This window comes from Marmota flaviventris, chromosome 2 (assembly GCF_047511675.1).
Source record: "Marmota flaviventris isolate mMarFla1 chromosome 2, mMarFla1.hap1, whole genome shotgun sequence".
Lineage (NCBI taxonomy): Eukaryota > Metazoa > Chordata > Mammalia > Rodentia > Sciuridae > Marmota > Marmota flaviventris.
This window is the reverse complement of record NC_092499.1, coordinates 164,591,179-164,617,614: the sequence shown is the minus strand read 5'-3', so window position 1 is coordinate 164,617,614 and position 26,436 is coordinate 164,591,179. Positions and strand designations below refer to the sequence as shown.

The 26,436-nt window shown below is 33.4% G+C and overlaps 1 protein-coding gene and 1 long non-coding RNA gene across 6 annotated transcripts in view; one reads left to right on the top strand and one right to left on the bottom strand.

Annotated features, from left to right (window-relative positions):
- Positions 1 to 26,436, top strand: part of Macrod2 (mono-ADP ribosylhydrolase 2) — a 1,986,218-nt gene that overhangs the window by 39,515 nt on the left and 1,920,267 nt on the right. The gene's annotated exons all lie outside the window — the stretch shown is intronic.
- On the bottom strand, positions 16,333 to 24,669 carry LOC114079336 (uncharacterized). Its single transcript, XR_003580473.2, has 2 exons — positions 24,343 to 24,669; positions 16,333 to 17,856 (listed from the first exon to the last, which is right to left on the bottom strand). It is a non-coding gene; the product is annotated as an uncharacterized lncRNA (long non-coding RNA).

Here is a 26,436-nt window from a genome sequence, read left to right as displayed (position 1 = left end):
TGATTTGTGTAGGTTTTTAGTTTAATTTTTATTTATTTTAAAATTTTTTAGCATGTGATCCTTTGCTTTTCTTTGGCAGACAAGAGGAAAACTTTGTTTTTAAACTTAAAATTGTTTCAATTCTCCAGGCCAGTTCTATAATATGAATTCCAAACCTTGTTTTTCATTTTTCAGTCTTCTCATAGTTTAAGGATTTTTATATCACATTATGATTGATTTTGAAATTAATATCTCTTTAGTCAAAAATCTTTTCTTTCTCTAAAGAGGATTTCTTGATTGAGAGTTCATCTCATGCATTGGGGTTTCTTCTGCATGCTCTCTTGTTAACTGAGTGTGTTTATATATAGAGGTATGACCGCTTCAGTCTGACATAGTGAATTGTGTAAGTATGTTTATCACCACCTTACTGTGATGTCAGAAAGCTAGGATTAACCTAATGTACATCAAGATAGAAAAGGGGTTGCCATGAAATATTATGGAAATTAAAAAGAAAGGTTTTTCTCTTTTTTTTTTCTGTTGATATTGAGGAATGTCTGTGATACTTTAGTGAGTGAAGTCAGCAATTTATGATTCATAAAGTATTCTATTTAAAAAACTTTGTAATTCTGTAAAATGTATACGTATTTGAGCTTAAAGAAGGGCCTAATTGTCTTGATAAATGGGATGGATAATAAAAAAGGAGCAGAAGTAATTTTTTCTTTTTACTTTTTGTAGTATTACATTGATTTCAGTGAAAGTATTATGTTTTTATCATTTTCAAGGAAGAGTTTAAGAATTATAAAAAATATGAATAACTTTATGGAATTTACTAAAAAATAAAAATATAAAAACATTTATAGTGTTCAGTGACATATACATACTTTGCTATTCCTGTGAATGACTGAAGGAGGGCTCAGCATTGATTATGATTCCTGGGAACACCAAGATAGAAGCTATTCTTCTTTGCAGTGGATGAAAGGATTAGCATGGACATTTTAAATGGAATAAAAATTCTTATTATAGGAAGCAGTTTTAATTTAACCTGTTTTCTCTTCTTAGCCTCAATACTTTTGTGTCCTAGAAACTAAATCACCCAAGAAAATTTTATTGAATATACTTGTGTACCTTTTTTCCATCCCTTCTCTACATGTTTCTTTTTTAGAATGGACAGGTAAAAGAGGAATGCCATTTGAATACTATGCTAGAGAACACACTGCCCTGGAAATATGATTATGTAATACCCAAATAATAGAGATTTGATTTTAAAATGTAATATTTCATTTGACAACAAAATGGAATAGCTTTACCTTTTTGGGAGGCAAGATTAAAGTGATATATGTGTTTGTGAGGTTGAGCGTTACTTTGGTCATCTAGAATATTATAATTTTTTTTAAGTCCTGGTTACTAACACATAAGGAAAATTATTACAATAGTAAATATTTTTGGCTATTTGGGCTTGACTTCATAGAGCTGTAAGTTTTAAAATATACCAATTTAAAGCAAAGTCATAGTAGATATGGGGATATCAGGAAACAATTGGCTCTTGTGTTGGAAACAGTAACCTTAACTTTCTTTCATATTGTGCCCATGGAATTGTGTGTGTAACTTTAAAAAAATTGATCATGATTTACTGGAGAAAAAACATTAAGTCTATGAAATAGTATTATACAGTGAGATATGGAATACATAAACAATAATTTAGAAAAAAATATATGACAAAAGTCATATTTAATAAGTAGGCTTTCATGAATAGTTAAAAAATATCCAACATTATTATTCCATAGTTGTGCTCAATGTATGATCTAAGATATCACAATTGTTAGTTTTTTTGTTTCTAATTCAATTTGATCGAAACAATTTGTTATCTTCATTTCAACCTGATTATCCTTTACCCTTATTTTGGGGAACAATCTCTTCATTTATAAAGTTGTTTTAAGTCATTTACTCCTCTCCAATAATAATCATATCTGGTAGGCCCTAAATTATTAAGATTTCTTTTTGTCCATCTTTATCATTCCTGCCCTAAACATTTCTTATTATTATACTATTGGTTCTAAAGTCTTGCTTTATACAATCCATACCCTTCTTAAAGGAATCTTTCTTTTTTTCTTTTTAGTAGTTGGCTTTATGTAGACAAAATCATATATGCAAGGAATTTTATTTCAATTCCCATTCCCCCCTTTTCCTCTCCTCTCTTTCTCTATTTTCCCTCCTCTACTGATCTTCTTTTCACTCCTTTATTTATTTTTGATTGTGTTTTCTACATAAAGGTGAAATACCCTTTGGAATATATATATATATATATATATATATATATATATATATATATATATATATATATAATATATAAAAATATATATGTACAACATACATACAATAAATCACACACACACACATATAGCAGAATTTTGTTAAATTCATTTCATATTTCTTCCCCTTTACCTTTTTCTCTCTCTCTTGTTCTCTTCCTTCTACTCCAGTGGTCTGTCCTTTATCTTTGTGATATCTTATCCCCCCTCCCCTTCTTTCCTTAAAGGGATCTTTTCCAAAGGCAAAATTTGATCAAATCATTCTTTCCCTTCCTCCCCCTTAAAATCCTTTGATAAAGTACCAAACTCATACACAGGACCTGTTATGACCTTGCATGATCTTTAGATTCACATAACCTTGGTTTAGTTCCCAGCTTCTTGCTCTCCCCTTTACCACTACGACTTCTGGAAAATTTAAACTTCTTTAGATTCTTCAGTTTGCAAAAGAAGCATGAGCATAATCCTTCTGCCATATAGGATCATTATGAGGATTTTTGAAAATATGGAAGTGCTTAGTACTTTTCCTAGCATGTAGTTTTAGCTAATGTTATAGTTATCTCTCTAGCTTCCCTCTCTCCACTCTTTTTTCCTCTTTATATAGGATCATCTAAAGCACTTCTTACATTTATTTTAATTCACAGTTTAATTTTGCCTTCCCAAATACATTGAAAGCTTATCTGGGATATATGAACTGCTTTATTTTATTACATTCTCTGTGCTTAACACTATATCTAGTAATATGTAGGAATCAGCATTTGTGGGAATAAGTAATTCTTGTAGGTTTTGAGAGACTGGAAAAGCACAAGATGCATATTGAAAAATTATTCTGTACTTTATATTCCTGAAGAACTTTTGTAAGCAGTGTCTTTTATTGGCCTTTGTGAGCACAGTGCTTTGCAGTTAGTAGGTAAGTGCTTAATAAATGATGAATTAGTTGATCAATTTGAAATACAATTTCTAATGTAAGTAAGGATGATTGCATTAGTATGGGAGGTAGTTGTTTTGGTGGCAATATTCTCAGCCTTCCCATTCCATTTCTATTATAGTTGAGAGTAAGGACATTCTACATTGCATATCTTCAGTTCCTTTTCTTTTCAAATAATTCATGAATGAAATTTTTGTTTTTTCCTTTTTGTGTCCTCAACAAACTTCCATTTTGGTTCTCTTATGTTAGCCAACACAAAGGTAGTGGGTACTTCTGTGAAATGACTTGGTTTATGAGCCATTTTACACTTGAAGAGATGCAAAAAAGAAAAGGTGAATCACTGGAACTAAATAAAAATTTATGTGTGTAGAAGCAAACACTTTTTTAACAGCCAGTTTAAATTGGAATTAGCTGCTTTATCAAATTGCCAATTTAATATCACATTCAATTGTTGGTCAAATTTCTATGCTATGTAATACATACCATTTATATTAAATTTACATCTGGAATTCAAGCATTGAAATACTTAAAAATAACTTATTCATTTTATATGTGGCACTTATTTTTGGTATCATGGTTTAGTGAAGATTCACTTTGCCTTTCATTAAATAAGCAAATAGAATCGTATGTAAATTATAAAGGTATTAAAATTCAATAAAGGTATTAAATAAGAAGAAACAATTTTATAATTTTTTGGATAAATTCATTTTTTTATGCAGGCACATCTTAAAATCAGGATAAAGGATTAAATAAGACTATTATCTACAAACCCATTTTTTAACAGTAACCTATTAAACACTTAAATGTTTTTTCTCTTTTTTATCATTTTGCAATTAGAGAATTCATACTTTTTCTCTGAATGAATTAATTCATCTTTCAATATTAGTACTACTACCACACCACTCCTTTCTTACCCATAGAGATTACTTTGGTTTCTAAATTACTACTTGATCATTGTGCAGATCTTACTTTATGAAAGTTAATTACTTATCTTCCAAAAATTTTAACTTCTCACTCTACTCACCATCTCTAGTTATTCACATTATCAGACATTCAAAATTATTATCAAAGGCAGGAATCTTCCTACTTTAAAAGTTTTAGGAGAAAGTCTTATCAAATGATAATTTTTTTTCCTAAAATAGCTTAAGATGAATATTCATTTGTTAATGTTTTTTAGTTGAATTGCTCATCTTTCTTCAAATAAAATTGCCAGTCACTACCAGATTATTTTTTGACATAAGATTTGCTTACTTCTGTTTACTTTTATTATTACAGTAAAGGTAGATCAGTTTCTACACAGAAGCAATACACAGGCACATTTTTTTTTTTTTTTTTTTTTTGCCTTTGTTTTTTGCCTTTTGTTAGTGTATTCATCAGGACTGTTGGTTTTCATTTACAGTTTAATTAACTGACGTTTTTAAAGCCCTCCTACCTTTGCCCCAGGTACTTAAAAAACAAAGTTAAATGAGATAAAAATTCTAATGTCTTAGATTCTTTTAATTATGAAACAAAATATAGTCCTGTATGAACTATGAGCGCAAGGAGAAAGAGATAAGGTGAGACACACATTGTAGAAAAGTGAAGGCATAACAGAAAAGAATAAATTTGGGAGAGTGGGTTGTGGTACACCAGGAAATTGAAAAAGGAAGTGCAAAGATTATATACTTAATTGTAGAAACTTGTAGATGACTTCTAGGGGTGGAGTTCTCTCTGGGAAAGTAGCTAGTGAAGCAGCTACAATGGAGTCGGGGACCATCTAATAGTCTCAGTTCAGGGCCTTTTCATGATAATGCAAACTACTTTGCATATGAATTGCTTCTAAAATGGGTATTCTGGTTTAGTAAGTATGAGGTGGGACCTTATATTCAGTAGGTAGTGCTTCTGTGGCTACTGCTGATCCCCTAACAGTGTTTTGAATAAGATTATAGACTATTCTGAGGTGTTGTGCATTTATTCTGTGGGGCTTGGAGGAGTGATATGATCAAATTTTCAATTTAAGATAATCCTGCTTTTGTAGAGGTAGAAGAGAGGATATGGTGACTCATTTAGTTTGAAGAGGAAAAAGAACTGTACTGTGTGACTTGAGTTGATATCTTTGTGCCTATGCTGGGATGAGGGCTGAAAAGAAAAAGTTGTCTGCTAGGCAGTCCCCAAATTGCTCTAAATATGTCATGTCTGTTAAGTAGCTATAGACATTGGGCATTCATGAGGTCATTTCAAATTTATTGAGAGGCTATTCTTTGCCAGGTTACTTGCTAATGTTCAGCACATTAGAAGGAATGAAATGGGATCTCCTTCCAAAGGATGTTTACAACTGAGTGTAATCTCCCCAGTGATAAAAGTTATCAGGTTGGGAGTGATTCCTGAAGAATACTAGGGAAACTCTTAGAGTAGGTGACAATTTAGCAGGATGCAGAAGGTTGAAGTTGGGGAGGTGAGAGGAGAGATAGTATCCCAAACATTCAGCATGGGAAGTTGCCTGCTGAGGATAAGCTGTAGACTCTTTGCCATAGCAGTGGCTCAAAGAAGAAAGCTAGATGGTGAAAGAGGAGAAGAGGAGGTTGCAGAAATCAGCAGGGGTCTGGGATTTTTTTTTTCTTTTTCTTTTTTCTGGGTACTAGGAATAGAATCCAGGGGCACTTAACCACTGAGTCACATCCTCAGCCATTTAAAAAAAAATTTTTTTTTTGTACCGGGATTGAACCCAGAGGTGTTTAACCACTGAGCCACATTCCTAGCCCCTTTTTATGTTTTATTTAGAGATACAGTCTCTCTGAGTTGCTTAGGGCCTTGCTACGTTACTGAGGCTGGTTTTGAACTTGTGATCCTCCTGCTTCATCCTCCCCAGTTACAGGTGTGTGCCACCATGCCTGGCAAGCAGGGGTCTGTTTGGTCATAACGTGTCTTGGCCCTATGTAGCCCCTTATCTTAAGATAAATAGGGGGGTCACTTGAAGTGATCTGTTTTGGCTTTTGTATTTCATTTATTTATTTTGCTTTTGTATTTTAAAGAGAAGAGTCTGGTATTAGTGTGGAGGATGAATTGAAGAGTGAAAACTTGAGACTTGGGGTCCAAGTACACAGTCCAAGGTAGTGGTCTAAGCCAAAATAATTAAGCCTCAAACTCAAATTCCTTAAGGAATAGGGCAAGTAATAAGAGTGCTTTTGTAAGGGTCCGGCGAAGTGTCTGAGGAAGAGACCACAAGAGACTGGCTTCATGCAATAAGCAGGAGGGAGTTTATTGAGGATCCAATTCAGCACGCTGAGGCTCCAGGCAGGCTCGCTCAAGAAGGGAGGGCAGCCCAGAGCCCAGAGCAGAGGTCAAGCAGTGCTTAAGTACACTTTTTGGGGAGGGCAGGGGGCTTTGCATACATCAGAACAAATCATCATGAGGCGCAGGGAAAATTGAACAACAACTCCTAAACATGATTAGTTCATTCATTGGCGGGAACAGGTCGGACGGGGGTGATTGGTCACTCCTAAGCGGGGTACACATTCAAACTGATTGGTTTTAGGGACTAAATGACTACGTGACAAATTACACAGAGTCCCAGGTTATTAGACAACCAGGGAGTCAGTGGGAATATTTACTGGGCAGTTCCAGTATTGTCCTAACAGCTACAGGGATTTCAGGTTTTGGGGGTAGCAGAGGAATTTTAACAATACTTGGTCTTTTACTTTTTAACCCAGGCCTTGCAGTTTAGAAGCTTTACAATGCCTGGTCTTTTACATTTTAACTCAGGCTTTGCGGCTTAGAATCAGCTTAGAAATTTTACCCTTACACTTTAAGAGGAAGTCTGGTTCTCTAGAGACCTGGAATGTAACATGCATTTCCTCACCCCAGGAAGGAATTCACATTCAAAATGTTAAATGCCATTGTGCTATCAAATACAACACTCTTAATGGTCAAAACCAAAGTGGTTGTACTACTGACAGGAAAGGTGATTTGGGAAGTAGCATTTCTGTTTTAATCAGCAAAGAGATTAAGACTGAGCACATAGTTGGTGAAAAGTGAAGAGCTATGTTGGAATTGAAATATTTGTGGAATATCCAAGTAGAGATAGCTGAGGTACAGTTGTGAGAAGTTGGTTTGAGAATGAAATAGGGAAAGCCCTTTGTTTTATTTATTTATTTATGGCACCAGGGATTGAACCCAGAGACACTTAATCACTGAGTCACATACCCAACCCTTTTTATTTTTGTTTATTTATTTTAAAGCAACCTGTTATTTTATTTTTTAGTTGTATATGGACACAATAACTTTCTTTTATTTTTTTGTGGTGCGAAGGATGGAACACAGTGCCTCCCACATGCCAGGCAAGTGCTCTACCACTGAGTCACAACCCCAGCCCCTTAATTTTTTATTTTGAGACAGGGTCTTGCTAAGTTGCTTATTAGGACCTTGCTGAGTTCCTGAGGCTGGCTTTGAATCTGTGATCCTTATGCCTCATTCTCCTGAGTCGCTAGGATTATTATGTGTGCACCACCATGCTTCTTCTTTCTTTCTTTTTTTTTTTTTAAAGTAAAAGATATCCTAAGAAGAGGACTAAGGATTGCATCCTAAGGAATTCTAAACTTTAAAAGTGGTTAGTGACAGGGCCAACACAGCGCTTTACATGACAAAAGAGACCATGGTGGTTTGGGTATGTTGGGAGGCAAGAAATTAGTGTTTCACTGAAGAATAATATTTAGTTGTATTGGATGCCACAGAGAATTGCAGAAACATAAAAAGTACAGAAGGAGTACTTCAGATTTAGTACTGGTAAATTCATCCAGAGCAGTTTCCATTTGGCCAGAAAGCATAGGCAATGATTTTCTTTCAGAAGAATTTGTTCTCTTAATCTTTCATTCAAAATGCTTTCTCAGAGTTTATGTTCTTGAGTGAATTGTTATTTATAGGCTGCCTGAGACTAATTCTATGTGGAATAAATTAATTTTATTAATATAAATATGTGGACAGAAGCCATAAGAAAATATAAAGGAAATGTGATTATTTTCAAACTGAACAGTTGCTATACCAAAGCTAGTTTAGAAAATAATTTTTTATATTTATAGACTCATTTACCTAAATTTACTTTGTTACGGTTGTCTTTGTTTTGTGAAATTCCAAGGGAAAATCTGTATTCATTTTCTTGTTTTAAATGGAATATCATATTTTAAGCATTCTTAAGATTATTCAACCACGTGAAAACATTTTCTTTTAGTATTAAAAATGAACTTAGCTGTGCTTTATAATTTTACTTTAGTTCTTGAAAGGACTTGAGAGTTATTCAGAGTCTTTGCAATGCTGCCCTCCAGTGATAGTTTTTCAAAGTGCGTTAATCTTGAAGTCTATCCCATCTCTTTGATTCCACTGGATCTTTGCTTCAGTCTGTGTAATTTTTGTTGTTGTTGCTCCTCAGTTGAGTTGTGTATTTTTCTTTATATCATTTAGTTTTGTTGTTCTCCCTTAGTGATATTAGGGAAAGATCAGGAACGTTAGAGACAAAAAAAAAAAAAAAATGCGAATGTGCATCCTTAAAGATCCATGGATCATTCTATGCATGAGGCACATTATGTGTCTAGAGGAATGAATAAAAAAGTCTTTGTGTGACACCTGAGAAAGCAAACAATAGGCATTCCAGGTGGGCCTACTCTCTCTTAAGAACTTTCATTTAGTTTAAAAAAATTATGAAGCAGTTGTACATAGAATTTTCTTATAGTAGTTTATCCCCTCCTTATGTAATATAAGGCCCTTTCTATTATCAATTTTATGCTTTGTGTTTTATCTTTTTAGATATTTAATCAGATTGAAGGTATGTGTATTTTATTGGTTTTTCTTGAAGCACTGACATTTATTTTCTATTCTGCAACTGAAAAAAATTTACTTATTTCAGGTTTTTCTTTGTAACAATTTAATATTCCAATTTATTTTTCTTTTTTTGTGAAAGCTTTATTATTCTAATTTTGCTTCTTATTGCAGTTGTGACTAAATGCCATATGATTTGATATATGCTGTTTTTATTTTTTTTAGTTTTCAATAAAATTTAGTAGCTGTGATTTCCTCATTGATTTCAAAGTTACTTAGGAGGGTATCTTAAATTATGAAATGGTCCATATGTTCAAAATACAATTGTTAATTTTTATCTTTATAATAATGTGATTAGAGAATAAGGCATGTATAGTATCTTTGTTTTGAGAATTTACCAAGATTTTTTTCTTATGAGACATATAATATCAGTATTTAAAATATTCCCCACACACTGAGAAATAAGGTGACACCTCTGTCAAGTGCACAGTGCTATATGTGTGTGAGAGAGTGCGTATGTATATATATGCACATATTACATGCATTATCCTGATAGTCTCAATTTTTTGATTGCTTCAACTATCATGTACTTATAAGAATTAAAGTTTTACATTGTTGTGTTTGTTATTTTTTTCATTGTTTCTAATATGTTTTAGTGCTACATTTTTTATTCTTTAAAATTAATGATATTTTTGTAGAGGATTTTACATTTCATCAATTAAAATAATATTTTCAATAAAGTTGCTGATCATTTGGATACACAAATTGGGAAAATAATGCAGCTTGATCCCTGTTTTTCAGCATGCACAACTAGTTGAAGATCTAAGTGTGAAAAGTAAAATAATTAAGCTTCTATAGGATAAGAGATTATCTTCATCATCTTGTAGTATTTAAGCAGGACAGAAAACTTAGTGGTATAAAGGAAATAATTTTTTGACCATTGACAAATTCAGAACTTTCTGTCATCAAAAGTAACAATGAAAGAGATAAAAGCAAACCAAATAGGTGGAGGATACTTGTAATACATATACTTGGCAAATGGCTTGTGTCTGTATTATCTAAACTCCTATATATCATTTTAAAAAGGACAGATATCCCAATAGAAAAAAATGGGAAGGAGACCTGAACAGGCATTTCACAAAAGAGGATAGTCAAATGGCCCATAAATATATGAAAAGCCTTATTATTTATCAGGGGAATGCAATTAAAATCATAATGAGATAACAGTACAAACTTCACCTGAATTACTAAAATTAAACAGATGAACAATACTTAAGTGACAGCAAATTTTGAAGAGCAGGGCTGGGGATTGTAGAGTACTTGCTCAGCATGCACAATTCTCTACACTGAAAAAGAAAAAAAAAAGATTTAAAAAAGCAGTGCAACTTTTACTGCATGTAGGAGTGTAAGTTGGAAAAATTACTTTTGAAAGTTGGTAGTTATTTAATAAAGCTCTGTGTGTGTGTGTGTGTGTGCGCACGTGTACACAAATATGCAAGTTCACTAAAAGACAAGTACCGTTATGTTCAAAGTATCAAAAACCTGGAAATATAAATGCTTATCAGTAGTAAAATGAATAAATGGATTGTGATTTCTGCAATGAAAATGCACAAATTACAGCCCCATGCAATAAAAAAAATAAATTGCACAAATATATACTGTTTTCCAAAATAAACCACACACAAAATGACATATATTATGTGAAGGTATAAAATTCAAAAGATCTCAGGATGGTGCTTGATTTTGTGAAGGAGGAAGGAAGGTGTAGTGATTATGAAGTTGTATCGGGGGACTTCTCTGTTTAGTGATGTTATGTTTTTTGAGTGGTGGTTACATGGGTATCTGACTATGATAATTTACTGAGTTGTATAATATTGATTTGTGACTTTTTTGCATGTATGCTACACTTCAAAAAAAATCAATTGATAGGAAACAAAATGTTTCTTTAGTGTAAAGATATTATTAATATTGAAACAGTTGAAATTCATTATAATTTATCTACAGTTTTATCCCTTAATGAAGATGTCAAAAAATATCCTTTGCCAATCATTCTCCTCTGTTTTCTGATATCCAATTCTACCTCTTTTCTGACCTCCCATTGCAGGGTACATTTAAAACATAATAGCAAAAACCCGTCACAAATCCCCCCCTCCCCCCAATTCTTTTTTGTTTTCATTTGCTGGCTATATCTTTACCTTCTTTAAGAGGTTTTTTTTTTTTTTTTTTTTTTTAAATTTTTCCCTTAAAGAATTTTCACCCTTTTTGAGAGTCTTTTTTTTTAAATTTTAACTTTTACTAGAGGAATCTGACTTATTTTCATTCATAGTATAACTTTTTTTTTTGCATTTTTAAAATGTTTTATTGCCATTATTATGCTGGATGCTTTCTTTGTGTGTATGTATATGTGTGTAGAGGTTTAACTTTATTTTTAATTTTGCTGAAAATTGTGTTTAAACTTTGCCAAATATTTGAGACTATGTTTTTCTAATTTAAATACCAAGAACAAATTAATTTATTTTAATTTCCCTACCTCGAGGTGAAAAAATTTAATTTCCCTCTTGTTCTTTTTCTTACCTGTGTTTTTATTGGATGTAGTTCATGATTCAGGGTAAACATTATTTTGAAGTTATTTTTTGCTTTTTGTTAATATCACAAGTTATCAAAGACTTACACTGTTTTACAGACATATTTCCAATCATTAATTTGTTCACTCAAAAATTTATTGAGCACCTACTAAGTACCAGACACTATTCTAGGCAAATAAGACTGGGAGTGAAAATGACAAATGAGGTTACTGATGTGATCACACTTTACATATTTGGGGGCAGATGGTCAATAGATACGTAGATAAACAAGATACTCTTAAAGTATGAAGGGAGTAAATAGGGTGAAGTGATAGAGAATGTGATGGGCTGAAGTTGGAACCAAGGATATATAGTTAGTTTGGTCAGAGAAAACTTTTTGAAGCATTGACATTTAATCAGAGACTTGAGGTACAGGAAGGAACATAGAACTGTGTGAAGAGTAGCCCAGGTTGAGGTAGACAGTGCCTTGATGAGGTAGATAACTTCATCGTTTAGAAAAACATTTATTTAACATTACTTACTGAAATTTCAGGTATTTGAAGTATAATCATTAATAAAACAGAAGATTTTTTTTTGTTGTCAAAGTACTTAACATTTTAGCTAGAAAAGACTGATGGACAAATAATTTTGGACTATGTTAAAAGAAAATGGATGGGATATATAACAGAACTTTTTTTCTGAAGGGGTAACATTTGACTAAGAACTATAAGCTAGATAAAAGATCAACCATATGAAAATCTAGGTAAAAGCATCTATAACTGGCTTTCAGTTGGGTTAGAGCAAAGCTAGTGAAAGGGAGAAGACTGGTAAGACCCTGTAGGACCTGACATTGCTATAGAGACTTAAGACTTTATTCCTAGTGAAAAGCCATAGGTTGTGGTATATATTTAATTGTTGTAACAAAAAGACCCATAAATGCAGGGCCCCAAAGAAAGTAGAAGTTCCTAACAACTTATTTTACAGTTTGTAGCTGATTCTTTTCTACAAGCTTGTCTAAAGACCGTGATGATTCCTTTTATTTTGGTCTTCAACCATTTGATAAGGGTTGCTTTAATCTCTAGTCCAAGCCATTTCACTATCTATATGTTCATGTTTCTTACTTTGCAAAGAGGGAAAGAAGGGAATTTTTTTTTTTAAGATGTGGAAGTTTTAACTTTCAGCATGTATCCCTACCTCTTAGGATATATGCTGAAAGTTAAAAAAAAATACCACTTTTTAAAATGAATTGTATTCTTAATAGAGAGCTTAATGTCAGTGAAGTTAAGAAGCTAAGAAAACATTTCCGAGAACAGGCTTAGGCTATACACAAGATTTCTGATCTCAGAGCAAAAGTTCCAGAAAATTCACAGTAAAGCATTTGAGACCTGGGTGGGAAGAAGGGGGAAGTCTAATATATATATGGTCAAAAGACGAATTGAATATTTTTGTTAATGGCTTTAGTGCCCACTGTCAATCTACTTAAGTGCCATGACATTTTCCCTGTCGGGTTATTGTGACTTACTTATAGATTGACCCCACCCTTTTTAAAACTAGTGTTTTAGACTATGCATGGGTGTTGTATATTTGTTGAGATTTTGTGTATCTTGGCCAGCTAATGAATTCAGGGTTAATAATGTTTGTCTCATTGATTTTAATATTTGAATTGGTTGACAGATTATTAGATATTCAAGTTTATGTTTTAAGTATCTAGTATCTTAATATAGTCAGAAAAATACTATTATAATTTGTAATCCTTATGTGCTAAAGAGAGAATATTTTACATGCTTCAATTACCTTAAAGCTGTCACATAGCTTATTGTACAATAAATAATCATTTATATGTATTCCACAGAACAACGAATATCATGCATCCTCACACTAAAGAAGGTTGCAAAATATGATGATGTGTACTTTTTGATAGTTTTGTATGTAGGCACACTATTGATTATATCATTTGAAATATTCTACTGCAAAAAGTTTCATGTAAAGTCTACTGCTGAAAATTTCTTACAATTTCAATTTGTTATTAGTTGAGTAATTTGCTGTTTCTTTTTAAAATTGCATATTAATGTATGAAAAGCTTTCAAAATAATCCTTAAACTATTTTGCTAAGAGTGAGAAGAAATAAAAACATTTTAAAAAAAGTGTCTTTTGTTAATTTTTTTTCCTTTCAGACTAGCACATCTAGTACAGATGATGGTTATACGAATGTTTATGATTTTACATATCAGTTTTTAAAGTCTGATCTTAATCATAAAAAAAAATCACTGAAGGACAATTTTGAGAGGGTGCAGGCTCCATGGTTTCAGGAAGATGAATGTCTAAGTATACTGGGACAGATATTTATTTTCCCTAAATATCCTAGAGTTGGAGATTTCTTAATCTTAAATTCTACTGATTTTATTACCTCTAAAATAACGACGTGGGTTATAACATTAAGCATTACCAGCATCTTAAATATAGATGGGAGTTATATATGCTTTCATGTTTGTGATAATGTAGAGAAGTTCAAGAAGATACTGTGTCATTAAGTCAATAACTTTTACATTCTGTGAATGGGCACATATTTATAAATTTGGAGGGCTTCCAGTATTATTTCAGATTATGTCAGTGATTTTATGTACAAAATAATAATTTAGAATAGCGATTCTCTAAATTTAGTATATTTAAGAATCACTTTAAAGCTTGCCAAATGTCAGATTTCTTGGGCCTTCCTCCAAAATATTTTGCCTGGTTCTCTGGAATCCACTTGGTCAAACTATCATAAAAATTAAAGAACAGTGGGGCTCGTGGCACATATGTGCAATCTCAGTGGCTCTGAAAGCCAAGGCAGGAGAATCAAAAGTTCAAAGCCAGCCTCAGCAACTTCGTGAGGCTCCAAGCAACTTAGTGAGACCCTGTCTTGAAATAAAAAGAGGAATGTGGTTTAATGGTTAAGCATTGCTGGATTCAATTCCCAATTCAAAAAAAAAAAAAATTAATGATCAAAAATTAAAGCTTGATTTGAAGGTTAGTGATTTTTGAAGCAGGAAATTAAAATATCATGTCTAAGTTATTACCATTTCTGCATGGAAACTTGCATTAGATATAAATTTTTCTATTATAGGTCAACAAAATATTTTAAGTGATTTCTCTTGATTTGAATATGTCTTTTGTATTAGTTTCTTTGTTTACTCTCTCCTGTAGTGTTCCCTCCAGTTTTCCTTTGCTTCCTTTAGTAAATGAGTATTTACCATGTGTCAGTCATTGTGGTAGGAATCTGGAAGGAGTCAATGTGGAAAAGACATGGATCTAAATGATATAAATGATTGAGAATCATTTATAAAACAAGTAAGCTATATACACAATGAATGAAGAAATCATTTTGAGTAGTGGAGAATTCACAAACCCATCTTATATTTGTACTACCCCCTAAAATATATATTTGTCAAGGGGATGAAAGTAAATGGCAATCTAGTTATAATAAAGTTTGCAAGGGTGATGGTTAAGTGGTGGGAAGTAAGACTGATAAAGACAGGTTAGGGTCAGGGACTTTTTTATCTTTTGGTTTTATTTATTTTAATCCTTAATACACTGGGGGAGTTGGGCTAAGTGTCAAGAAAAGGGAGTGAATTTAAGATATTTTAAGAGTAGAATTGGTAGAATTGTGAGACTAGTAAAACTGAAATTGACTAAAATTAGAGGAATCAAAGAGTTAAGGAAGAATTAAGGAAGATAGGAAACCTAATGAAATATAACTTCTATAATTCAACTGTGGATAAACAGACTTTCTAATCTGATAGCCTTTTCAGGCCTTATCTTTTCTATAGCCATCTTAGCATATAATCACTTCCTCACCTGTCTTAAGACATGTTTGTTTGTTTTTCCTCTCATCTATAGGTAAATGAAGCAGTTTAATCTTTCAGTCTGCATCAAAAATCTGTGTGTGACTTAATAATTCTACTTTAGGAGTTGAAACCCTAGAAATAATTACAGATTACTAATTATATTTATATGTAATTATATTTATATGTAAATGTATTTATATGTAAATACATTTATATGTAAATATAAAGGTCTTTATAGTATAGTGTTATTTTTAATGATAAAAAATGGAAAATGAACCGAAGGGTTCTCAAAAAGGAATTTACTTATTTATTTTTTGGTACTGGGGATTGAACCCAGGGGCACTTAACCTCTAAGCCACATCCTTACCCCTTTTTTGTATTTTATTTTTAGATACAGGGTTTCACCGAGTTGCTTAACACCTCATAAGTTGTTGAGGCTGACTTTGAACATATGATCTTTCTGTCTCAGTCTCCCGAGCCAGTGGGATTTCAGGCATACAACACTGTGCCTGATTTCATAAGGAATTTATTAGACAAATTATACTATATCCATTTTATTTATTTATTTTTAAGTGGTTCTGAGGATTGAACCTAGGGCCTTGCATGTGCTAGGTGAGCTCTCTACCGATGAGCCACAACCCCAGCCCCTCCTATATTCATTTGCTGGATTGGTAAATTAGGAGAAGAGGGAAAGGAAGATACTGGGGAATGAGATTAATCAAATAATGTCATATGCAAGTATGAATATAGCATAATGAATCCCACTGTTATGTAGAATTGCAATGTATGAATAAAAGAATTTTTTAAAAAAGAAGGTTAACCTTTAAAGTTATTGCTTTACTTTTCAGGTCAACTGCAAGTTCATGGGGTCATTTAAGAACACAGTTTTTTTTCTTCTTATTTCTCTGTCATCTTGTAAGGCATTAATGGTTTAAGCTCAGTTGTGGGCACATCCTTGTATTAGATTTATTGAACCTGTTCTTGCTAACCAATGATGACAGTTGTTCCATCTAATAGTACATTTTCAGTGTGTAACATTTGAAGCTGATAATCCCCCCCTTTATTTATTTATTTATTTTTATTAGTTGCTCAAGACAATACAATGATCTTGACATATCATACATTTGATTCAAATAGGGTATGAATTCTCATTTTTCCATGTGTACAGATTGCAGGATCACATTGCTTATACATCCATATCCCCCCCCTTTTTTAAATAAAAAAATTAAACTTTTTCCTCGTAGGCTTCTATTGGTTTCTAAGAATTTGTTCATTGTGTCTTTTTTCTTTCTCTTTGCCTTGCAAATAAAGGTTGGAGTTCTCCAGTGTTCTCTCTATGGTCCATTTTCATTTACATGCATACTCTTAATGTACCACTCAGGACCATTTTCATGTGATTTCTCCCAAATCTCCATCTCTAGCATGAAAACCATTCTTATAAGCACCAAGACCTATTGTAATACCTCTACTTGAATATTCTGCAGGAAACCAAATTTAATATATCCAAGACTGACTTAATTACCTTCCTTTCCAAAGTAGTTCTCCCACCTCTATTGCTTCTCAGAGCCACCTAGGTCAGAAATCAGCAAGTCAACCTCAGCAATTTCTATCTTCCCTTCTCCAGTGAGACCAAATACTTTGTTAAATATGCCTCTTGAGTATTTGTTCTGGCATTTCCCCTCTTCTGTCTCCACAGTCTTAGTTCAGTCAAGATTATTTTGAGCTTCCTCTGGGATCTGTTTCTATTCAGGCTCCTATCCAATCCTACTAATTGATTAGATAGGTCAGTGATTTTCTTTCACTGGTGTTTGGTGGGCATTAGCTATATGTTTAAATTGTATAACATGGTACAGTGCCAAGTGCAATTTAGCTGTTAATAAATTATATTAATGATAAAAATGAACATTTGTTAAAGATGAACCAAGATTAGTAATAAAGTAGTTATTACCATAATGTTCAAGGAAACTTGGGAGAAAATTAAAGATAGGTAGTAAAAAAGTACTGGAGCTAAAGAAAACATTTTGGTAATTTAATATTTAACTTTACACACAGTTTAAATCAGGTGTTTGTTGCAGATATTAGCACTCTGCAGAGAAAGCAGGAATAGATTGTTCCTGAACGTGGTGTGTCAGTTTAAGCTATGCACCATTAAATTTGAGTGATCTCTTCTGGGCCCTGCCATGGCTGCACATAATGGAAAGCCAGAGGCTGCCACCCCTGTTCTAGTCAGTTAACCTAGATTCCTTGTGGACACTAGGCCCTCCTGTTTCATTCTCTCCCAAATGGCATTGGGATTGCTGGCTTCTAATCTCAGGTTATCCTTCACACTTCTTCATAGTTTTCCTTGACTCCTGGAATTTTTTCTTTTATATTTGCTTATCCATTTTTTTTACTGTCTTCTGAGCTTCACATGAGAGACTTTCTTCTCTAATCCCTGCTGATTGCTGGAGTCACATCTGGGTTACCTGGTAGGAGAGAGGGATATTTGAGCATAGTCAGTGTTTTTGCAAAGTAATATGTTATAATATATTTTATAATGTATAATATCTTATATATGTATATATATTTTATAGGTTAAAAAAATATGTTTTTCTGGATAGCCTGTATGGTACAAAGAAGCGATTCTGCCCAAACTTTCAGATTGGTGATACTTCTCTTCCTCCTCCAGCATGATAACATTTACTGTTTTGTTTGTTTTTTCACTATGTGAAGGGCAGTGTTTCACATACTTTACTATGTCATAGTCCATTTAATTCTCCCAACAACCCTGTGATGTAGGTACTATTCCCATTTTATAAGTGAGGAAACAGGCCCAGAGAAATTAAATTTGACAGATACCACATGGCTCGTAAGTGACAGAACTGGGATTAAAATCTAGGCATAATTCTTATAGAATCTGTCCTTGTTGCAACCATCCTTTACTGACTCTTTTAAGAGGGGATAATGCACATACATATATAGTTGTAACACAAATAGAGATATCCCTTTAAATAACATTAAACTATGAAATAACATGCAAAATGTGTGACTTGTCATTGTGGAGGGAAAGGAATACTGGACTGCTACCAACTAATTCTGTGACCTTGGGCAATTAACAACCTTTCAGGACTTTGGTTTCTGCACCTATACAGTTCTAAGTTCTCTTTTTTCTTTTCACTAAGTTTGGGTTTGTAATTCCTGCTTACTCTGTTGTGCTTAGATTTAGTATCTACTACAGGATATATTTCAACTTGTCATTTAAGTTACACTGATGAAGTTAGTTTTATAGCTTTGAATGTGTTACTGTAGAGAAGTTCATTATCAAGTGCTTTACTGTGTGAATTCAGACACCTGTAGAACAAACCAAGTCACCTTAAACACATTTCATAATCAATTGGTCAATCAATTCTTATTTATTGTGCTTTTATAATAGATATGCCTGTCTGCTAGATCCTGGTATGTTTGTTAATCAATTAGGTATTTGTTCTATACTTCAGATATCTTACAGAAATGTTTACTGTATAAATTTTGAAATGTAGTTTTGAAAATTTGTACTTTGTGAAATGGCAAAATACCAAATTGCGATAAATTGGGATTTTATACATTTTACCCGAAGGGCATAGATTTGTGTCTCCTTTTTTTTTTTTTGTGTGTGTGTGTATGTGTGTGTTTTTACTATGTTAATTTGATTCTCCTTATATTTTAGAGTACAACCATATAAACTTAATTGATTTTTTTTACATAATGTTACTTCAGGTATTATGTTGCATAATTCTTACATAAGCTTTAGGTTAAGAGCCATAAATATAATCATATCTTAATGTTTTAACTGAATTGATTTTTAGGAGGTTATAATAGTAGGAAAAATATACATTTTTAATTCCTAAGCTCCCACCCCAAACATCTTGACAGATAGTCATGTTAAATTAAAAAGAAAAAGAAATCCTCTATGAATGAAGTGTGCCATTATTTAAAGAACTTTTAGATCTTTTCTTTTAAATAATATGAGGCTGACCTTTATTATGAGGCAGTAAGTGATTAAGCACATGCTGGAACCAGGCTTCTAGGGCTCAAATCTCAGCTGTCAGTTTTAAGACCTTGAGCAAGTTACTTACTTCATCTCCTTGTCCCTCAATTTCCTTTAGTACCTTAGGGTGGTTACAATAATTCAAAATATTAACATAGAGAAACAGGACATATAAAATAGATGTATAAAAATTTGACCTTATTTTATAGGAAAGAGGTTAGAATTAGGACGTATATATGGCTCCATTGTTATTTGTGTATTTATTTATTTATTTTTTTAATACTTAGTTTTTAGTTATAGTTGGACACAATACCTTTATTTTATTTATTTATTTTTATGTGGTGCTGAGGATCGAACCCAGGGCCTCGGATGTGCTAGGCAAGCACTTTATTGCTGAGCCACAACCTCAGGCCCTATTTATTTATTTTGATATGAGGATTGACCCCAGGGGCACTTAACCACTGGGGCACATCCCTAGGCCTTTTTTGTATTTTATTTAGAGACTGAGTCTCACTGAATTGCTTAGGGCTTCCTTGTTGCTGAGGCTGGCTTTGAACTTGAGAACCTCCTGCCTCAGCCTCCCAAGCTGGTGGGATTATAGGTATGCATCCAGCTTCATTGTTATTTGAAGATACAGTGAACTCCCTTATGTGCTTGTGCATTCTCTCATATGCATGCTATGCTATTCCAGTTTTGCAGTCTACTTATTTAATTGGCTTAAAACTCTTTCACCTTTCATAGAGCTTCCTTGGATGAAAAATCTCAGCAGCAGATCCCCATTCTTTTCACCTTGTGCTACAAACTAATCCTGACAAAGAGTGCCCCTGAGTTTAATCCCCGGTACTCCAAAAAAACAAAAACAAAAACAAAAAGAGTGAAGGAAAGCTTCAATTCAAGAACTCCTATTTGGAATAGGAAAGACAATAAAATGAATCAGACATAAATTTTCTATGTACATATAGGAATATGCCACAATTTTCTTTAGTTTAAACACTATCATTGTTTTTAAAATTTTATTTGGGGGCTAGGGCTATAGCTCAGTGGGAGAGTACTTGCTGCCTAGCATGCACAAGGCCCTTGATTTGATCCCTGCCACTGAAAAATATATTGCATTTAAAAATTTAGATTTTAATATTTAAAATTAGGAGACTTCACATTAAAACTTATATTTCCTATTTTTCTTGAAAAACAAGGAGGTATGGAAACACAAAGTCCACATCCTCATATGACACGTAAGTTGAGGCTACATCCTTTGGATATGGCATTTTTTGTTTTCCAATTTATACCATAGTACATTTTGTTTATTTTTAAACCAAGCTGGTCTCATTCTCTTATGTTGCCTTCTTGTTTCCCACAGGTATTTTTATGTTAGATTTCTACAGCAGAGCTTCAAAAAATTAATGAGTCCCTCAAAGTATCTATTAGAAATCTAGTGGAAATAGAAGATAAATACTGAAGTGGCATTTAAAAAAAGAACCAAACCCAGTATAAACCAGGTTTCTATAAAATCAAAATGTCTCAAATAAATGCTTTCATATCAAAAAACACTGCAATCAAACTAATATTGGGACCAAGGATGCAGAAAATCTAACTCAGAACATGTTTAGTAAATCGGGTCAAAAAAGACTGCAAAGAATCATACTTTCCTGTGTATGCTCTTGTTTATTGCTTTTCCACAATAACTTTGGACTTTTTTCATGTGATTTGCTTTGACTACAAAAAACGTGACCCAAGCAGAGATTTAAAGAATGCATGCACATTGGTATCTGAATTCTGTTGTCATGCCAAGCCAAGCCCAGGCTAGCATATTGGACAATGAGAGGCCATGGGAGGCCAAGAAAAGCCATTCCAACTAAAGCTCCCAAGAGTATCCAGCTTGTTGATTGCCAACCAGATTTGAGTGATATGGTCTAGAGCAGACTAATGAACAATAATAAAACCAATGTTGCTTTAAGTAAGTTTTTGAAGGGTTTGTTGAATAATAAAATCTAACTGATACAAGAAGAAAGGGGAGGAGAAGGAGGAAGCATTGAAGATTCAGCACAAAAGTGAAGTTGCTAACCTCCAGCTTAGAGTTAGTCTTCTAGTGTAACATCTATAATACCTAAAAGAACTATACTTTTTTTTTTTTTTCAGGTACTAGGGAATTAACTCAGGGGTACTGAACCACTGAGCCACATCCCCAGCCGTATTTTGTGTTTTATATAGACACAGGGTCTCACTGAGTTGCTTAGTGCCTTGCCTTTGCTGAGGTTAGCTTTGAACTCACCATCGATCCTCCTGCCTCAGCCTTCCAAGCTGGTAGGATTATAGGCGTGAGCCGCCACTCCCAGCAAGAACTGTAGATCTGAGAATGAGTAGATATGCTGGAGTATGGAGATTTGTGTATGTATGTATATGAGAGGAATCTGGAACAGCAAGTATGTTGGCTATTGGCCAGGTATGATGATATAAGAGATAGAGGTGTGGAGATCAGCAGGCTGATTGAATTTAAGAGATAGCTCAGTAACACAGCCTGCCTTTTTGGAATTCCTCTGGTTCCCTGATTGTACATTTTGCAGCCTCTTAAGCCAAAATTATTTTTCTGCTCATCTTGTTTATAAATTTAATTTTATTTCTATAGATATTTTCATGATTTTTCTTTGTTTTTGCTTTCATGGCATGGTATTTTCCTACTTATCTGCTTTTTCTTTAAGGGAGAGGGAGTATTAATTTTAATCTAATCCACTTGGATGGATTAAAACTAAACTGACGTTTTAGGCATCCTCAGAATGAAAAATGTCCATTGGCTATAGTACCCTTGTTGTGGTATCATGAGACAACTCATTTGTATTCATTGTGCCTTCTCTATATCATGCCATTGGATACTAAAATGCAGGAAATCTAATGTAGGGGACAATATGAATTTTTAGAATTTCCAGGCACTTTGTGTGAATATTCCCCAGCCTCTCTGTCTTCCAAAGTGTGGTCTGAGCACCTACATTTCAATATTAACTTTTTATCAGGTATCTTCCAGATGGTTTGACCATTGCAAAAAGAAAATGATGAAACCATTTAAAAAATATATTCACAAAGTTTGAAATGTAAAATTTAGTTATGATTTTTATGAAAATTCTTTTATTTTCTCAATAATCATTTAAAAAGTTAATGCTTTTGACATAAGCACAGTATTGGTCATGTCAATTAATGTCAGTTCACGTCAATTAAGATTCAGTTAATAGTTTCTCTTACTTTACTATCTTAATGTCATTATTGACTTATTGTGTATTTGATTAGATTTGCTTTTATTGTTATTATTACAATAGAATTGCATCATATTTCTACCTTAGAAAATGAATTAATCCATTTCTAAAGTGGCTAACTGATGCCTTTAAAATAGAGGTAAAATAGTAACATGTATGCCAGAAATCACAATAAGGTCAGTACAGATAGAACACATGTTGGGACAAATGAATCTGCAAGTTTGGTTATTTTGCATAAATAAATAAAAGACAAAACATAAATAGAAGATACATGATTCTTGTCTGCAAATTTATTTTTATTATGTAGTTCTGTAGTCCCTGGTGTGTTGTATGATATGAAACTTTTGCTTTATTTTCAAAGTAGCCAATCTAGAAAACCATTGTTATTAAATAGACAAATGAGAACCTCCATAGCATATTGGTTAAGAACATGTGCTGCCTGGGCTCAAATCCCAGTTTTGTATTTGTCAGCTGTATGCACTTGGTTAAACTCTCCCTGGAGGAGGTCCAAAGAGTTCCTGGAGAGGAGGACCTTGACTTAGGACCCGTGGGCTTCTTTGTGTATGTGATGGAAAAGAATTTCAGCCTGTGCCTTTTAGACACAGAGATTTATTTAGGAAAGCAGATACACATTCAAGGGAGAATGTGGATTATCTCAAGAGAAACACGCCTTGGAGTGAAGCAAGGCATATACATTTAAGGGCAAATGTGAATTTTTTTGAGAGTTAGTGATGGCTTTGGAGATATGTATATACACACACACACACACACACACACACACACACTACTACTACTACTAAAAAAGAAACAATATGTAAAATATGAAGGATATTTTTGTTCTTAAGGAAAAATGAGAGTGATTTTGTTTTAAAATAAGATGACTGGTTATTCTAGAATGAGAAAGAAAAAAAAATATAGAATAAAACCTGAATAGATATGGAAGGATGTAGAAGGCTTACAGAAAAGTAACTTTCTATTTGTGAAGTTGGCTAAGGTGAATGGATTTATTTTTAAAATTTAAATGAAATGAGACTAGTAGCTTTCTGATGTAAAACTGGAGTTTGGTTTTCTTTATAAAAACAAAGTTTTCTTGGATTATTGATCTATTATAAATAATAGAATATAAAAAGTTTTTCTTTATCCTCTTAGTAATTTTCCAACAGAACAAAGATTATTTGTCTTATGAAAATATTTGCTAGTTTTTTTTGGCATCTCTGTTCAATAGAATTCAAGTATTGTTTCATAGTGATTTGTGACCCTATTTAATCAAGTATTCAAATTGTTTGACCTTTTTGACAGCTTTCTAAAATTAAATCCTAAGTGAAATCTTGAACTCTGCTGAACTTGTATTTCCCAGAGGGCCCCTGGAAAATTTTTGTTTCACTTTGTAAAATATACAGTTTTTAAATATATGTATTAAAATGTATGGGAAACTGTCGCAAGTGGCGCTATTAACTACTCAGAGGTGGATTGTCTTTAAATGCAAATGTATATTCGATCACACCATTCATCAAATATAAACAATTAATGCAAAAAGTGTTGGGTGTGCTGGAACACCCCAACTAGCATTCAGTGCACACTAATTAAACACTATAAGCAGATAAACAATTAATGCAAAAGTACCCCAACTAGCTTTCATTGCTCATTAATTAAACACTATAAGCAAATCACACAATCCTAGGGCAACCACAGTTCCAAAATACCTCCGATGCCACATGACTTCTCTTAGCCAAAGAGCAGACGTTGTCCTTGTCTGGTAGTTCTCTCCAGCTGATGGCTGGACACCAGGGAATGGTGGAGTAGGTCCAGGGATGGACAGAAAGGTCGCCAATCTCACTGATGGCCTTGTAGCAAAACTCTTCAGTATGGCAGGACCAGCAATTTAAATACAATTCCAAGTTGGTGGTGTATGTTGGTGATTGGTTACACCCAGTAAAAGTCAGCATCCATTGTTTATGTCCAGTGAGGTGATGTAATTGCAACTAGGCATGTCCTTTTCACATGTTCATGGAGCTGTGCTCCTTATCATTCGTAACCTGTCATTGCTAAGCACGCCTATGGCTAGTGCCCTTTATACCTCTTTATCAATTGCAAGCAGACATGACTAAGCAGTTCAATGGTTGTTGTTCCTTGTGGCCAGCAACTTAGTGAGTCCCAGCATGTCCCAGCATGTCCTTGGCAGATGCTCCTTACAGAAACATTGTCAAATAAGAAGTGATGTTTAACCTTTTTCAGGTGATAGTTGTATGAGGAAATATTATTACCATAAATACTTCAGATACTTCAGAAATTGTATAAATTTTATGGAAATTTTCCAATATCTTATGCCATCAGGCTATCAGTCATAATTCTAGCTCTTGCTTAAATGTTGTATGCCACAGAAATAACCAATTCCCTTGCAAATTACATCTTTTTTTTTTTTCTAACTTAGGTTTTTTTTTTTTCCTCAGTGCTGAGGATTGAACCTAGAACAAGGTCTTGCCAAGTTGCCCAGGCTGACCTTAAACCTGTGGCCGTTTTGCCTCAACTTCCTGAGTAGCTGAGATTACAGGAGTACACCACCACATCTGGCTTTTAATGTTTTTTTTTTTTTTTTCCCCCCAAAGAACCTACTTTCTCCTCTCTCAACCTAGCTATAGCTTGTTAAATATAGATTTGTATGAATTCTTCTCCTAGGTTCCCCAAATATCCTGTTTTACAAAATATGCTTTGTAAAAAGAAATGAAATATTAATCTTTTCTCTTTACCTGATCTCTTCAAATTTGGATGAACACAATTGAGTATTCTTATTTTCATGGCAATACAATTACTTGTCTCAATTCAGTAAGAATCTGTTCTCCTTGGCATGATTGGAAAAACTGGTTTATAATCTGTGTTTGGATGGAATGTTATATTTGAGAATGATGCATTGAATCAGATGTGTCCAGACACTTTTGAGGACTCAGGTTGACTTTGTAAAGTCAATGCTTACAAAATTCTCTTGGAAAAACTGTCCTAGTACCAGGCTTCTAGGGCTGCCAACATTACAGGTAAGTAAGGAAAGCCACTTGCTAGAAGGCCCAGGAAACAGGATATTTGGGGAACCTAGGAGAAGAATTTACACAAATCTATATTTAACATGGGAATATCCTGATGTTGAATTTGTGGCTTGGCTTACACTCTTTGAGAGGCTTTTAAAAGTCTAATCAGAGATTCTTGTTAAAAAATTTTAGCAAAACAAACCCAAAGCCCTAAATGATCAATTATTATTCTTGCTGTCATTAAGTAAATAATCAGGCTGAATATAATGAGACCAGACCTATTTTGTAAATAACAGTAAAAATGGAAGATAATTGTAGAGAGAAATTTTGTTTCAATGGAAAACAATACACTTGTGAGTTATTAAGTTCTAATCCTGTTCATTTATATCAGCTTATAAATTGACTGGATCCTGCTATCATATATATTTTGTTAGTTCTTCTCGTTTCTCCCATAGTTGACTAAATTCTCCAAATTAACATTTCCAATTTTTTTGCCCTCCTGACTTGGCATTTATTGCAAACTAAAACTTTCCTTTAGCCCTAGAATTCCTGGAAGCTGAACTGGACAGTCTGTTATAAAGTTGCCTGCCTTCAGCAAGAATCCTGTTAGGTCTGTTTAGTCAACCCTATAATTTTCCATTCACTGATCTCCCCTACCCCACCCGGTCTTGCTCCTTGGCTATAAATCCCCACTTGTTCTTGTAGTATTTGGAATTGAGCTTATTCTGTACTGAAGTTTTTCCCCTTTTCTTCTTTTTTAGTTCTGAATAAATCTGT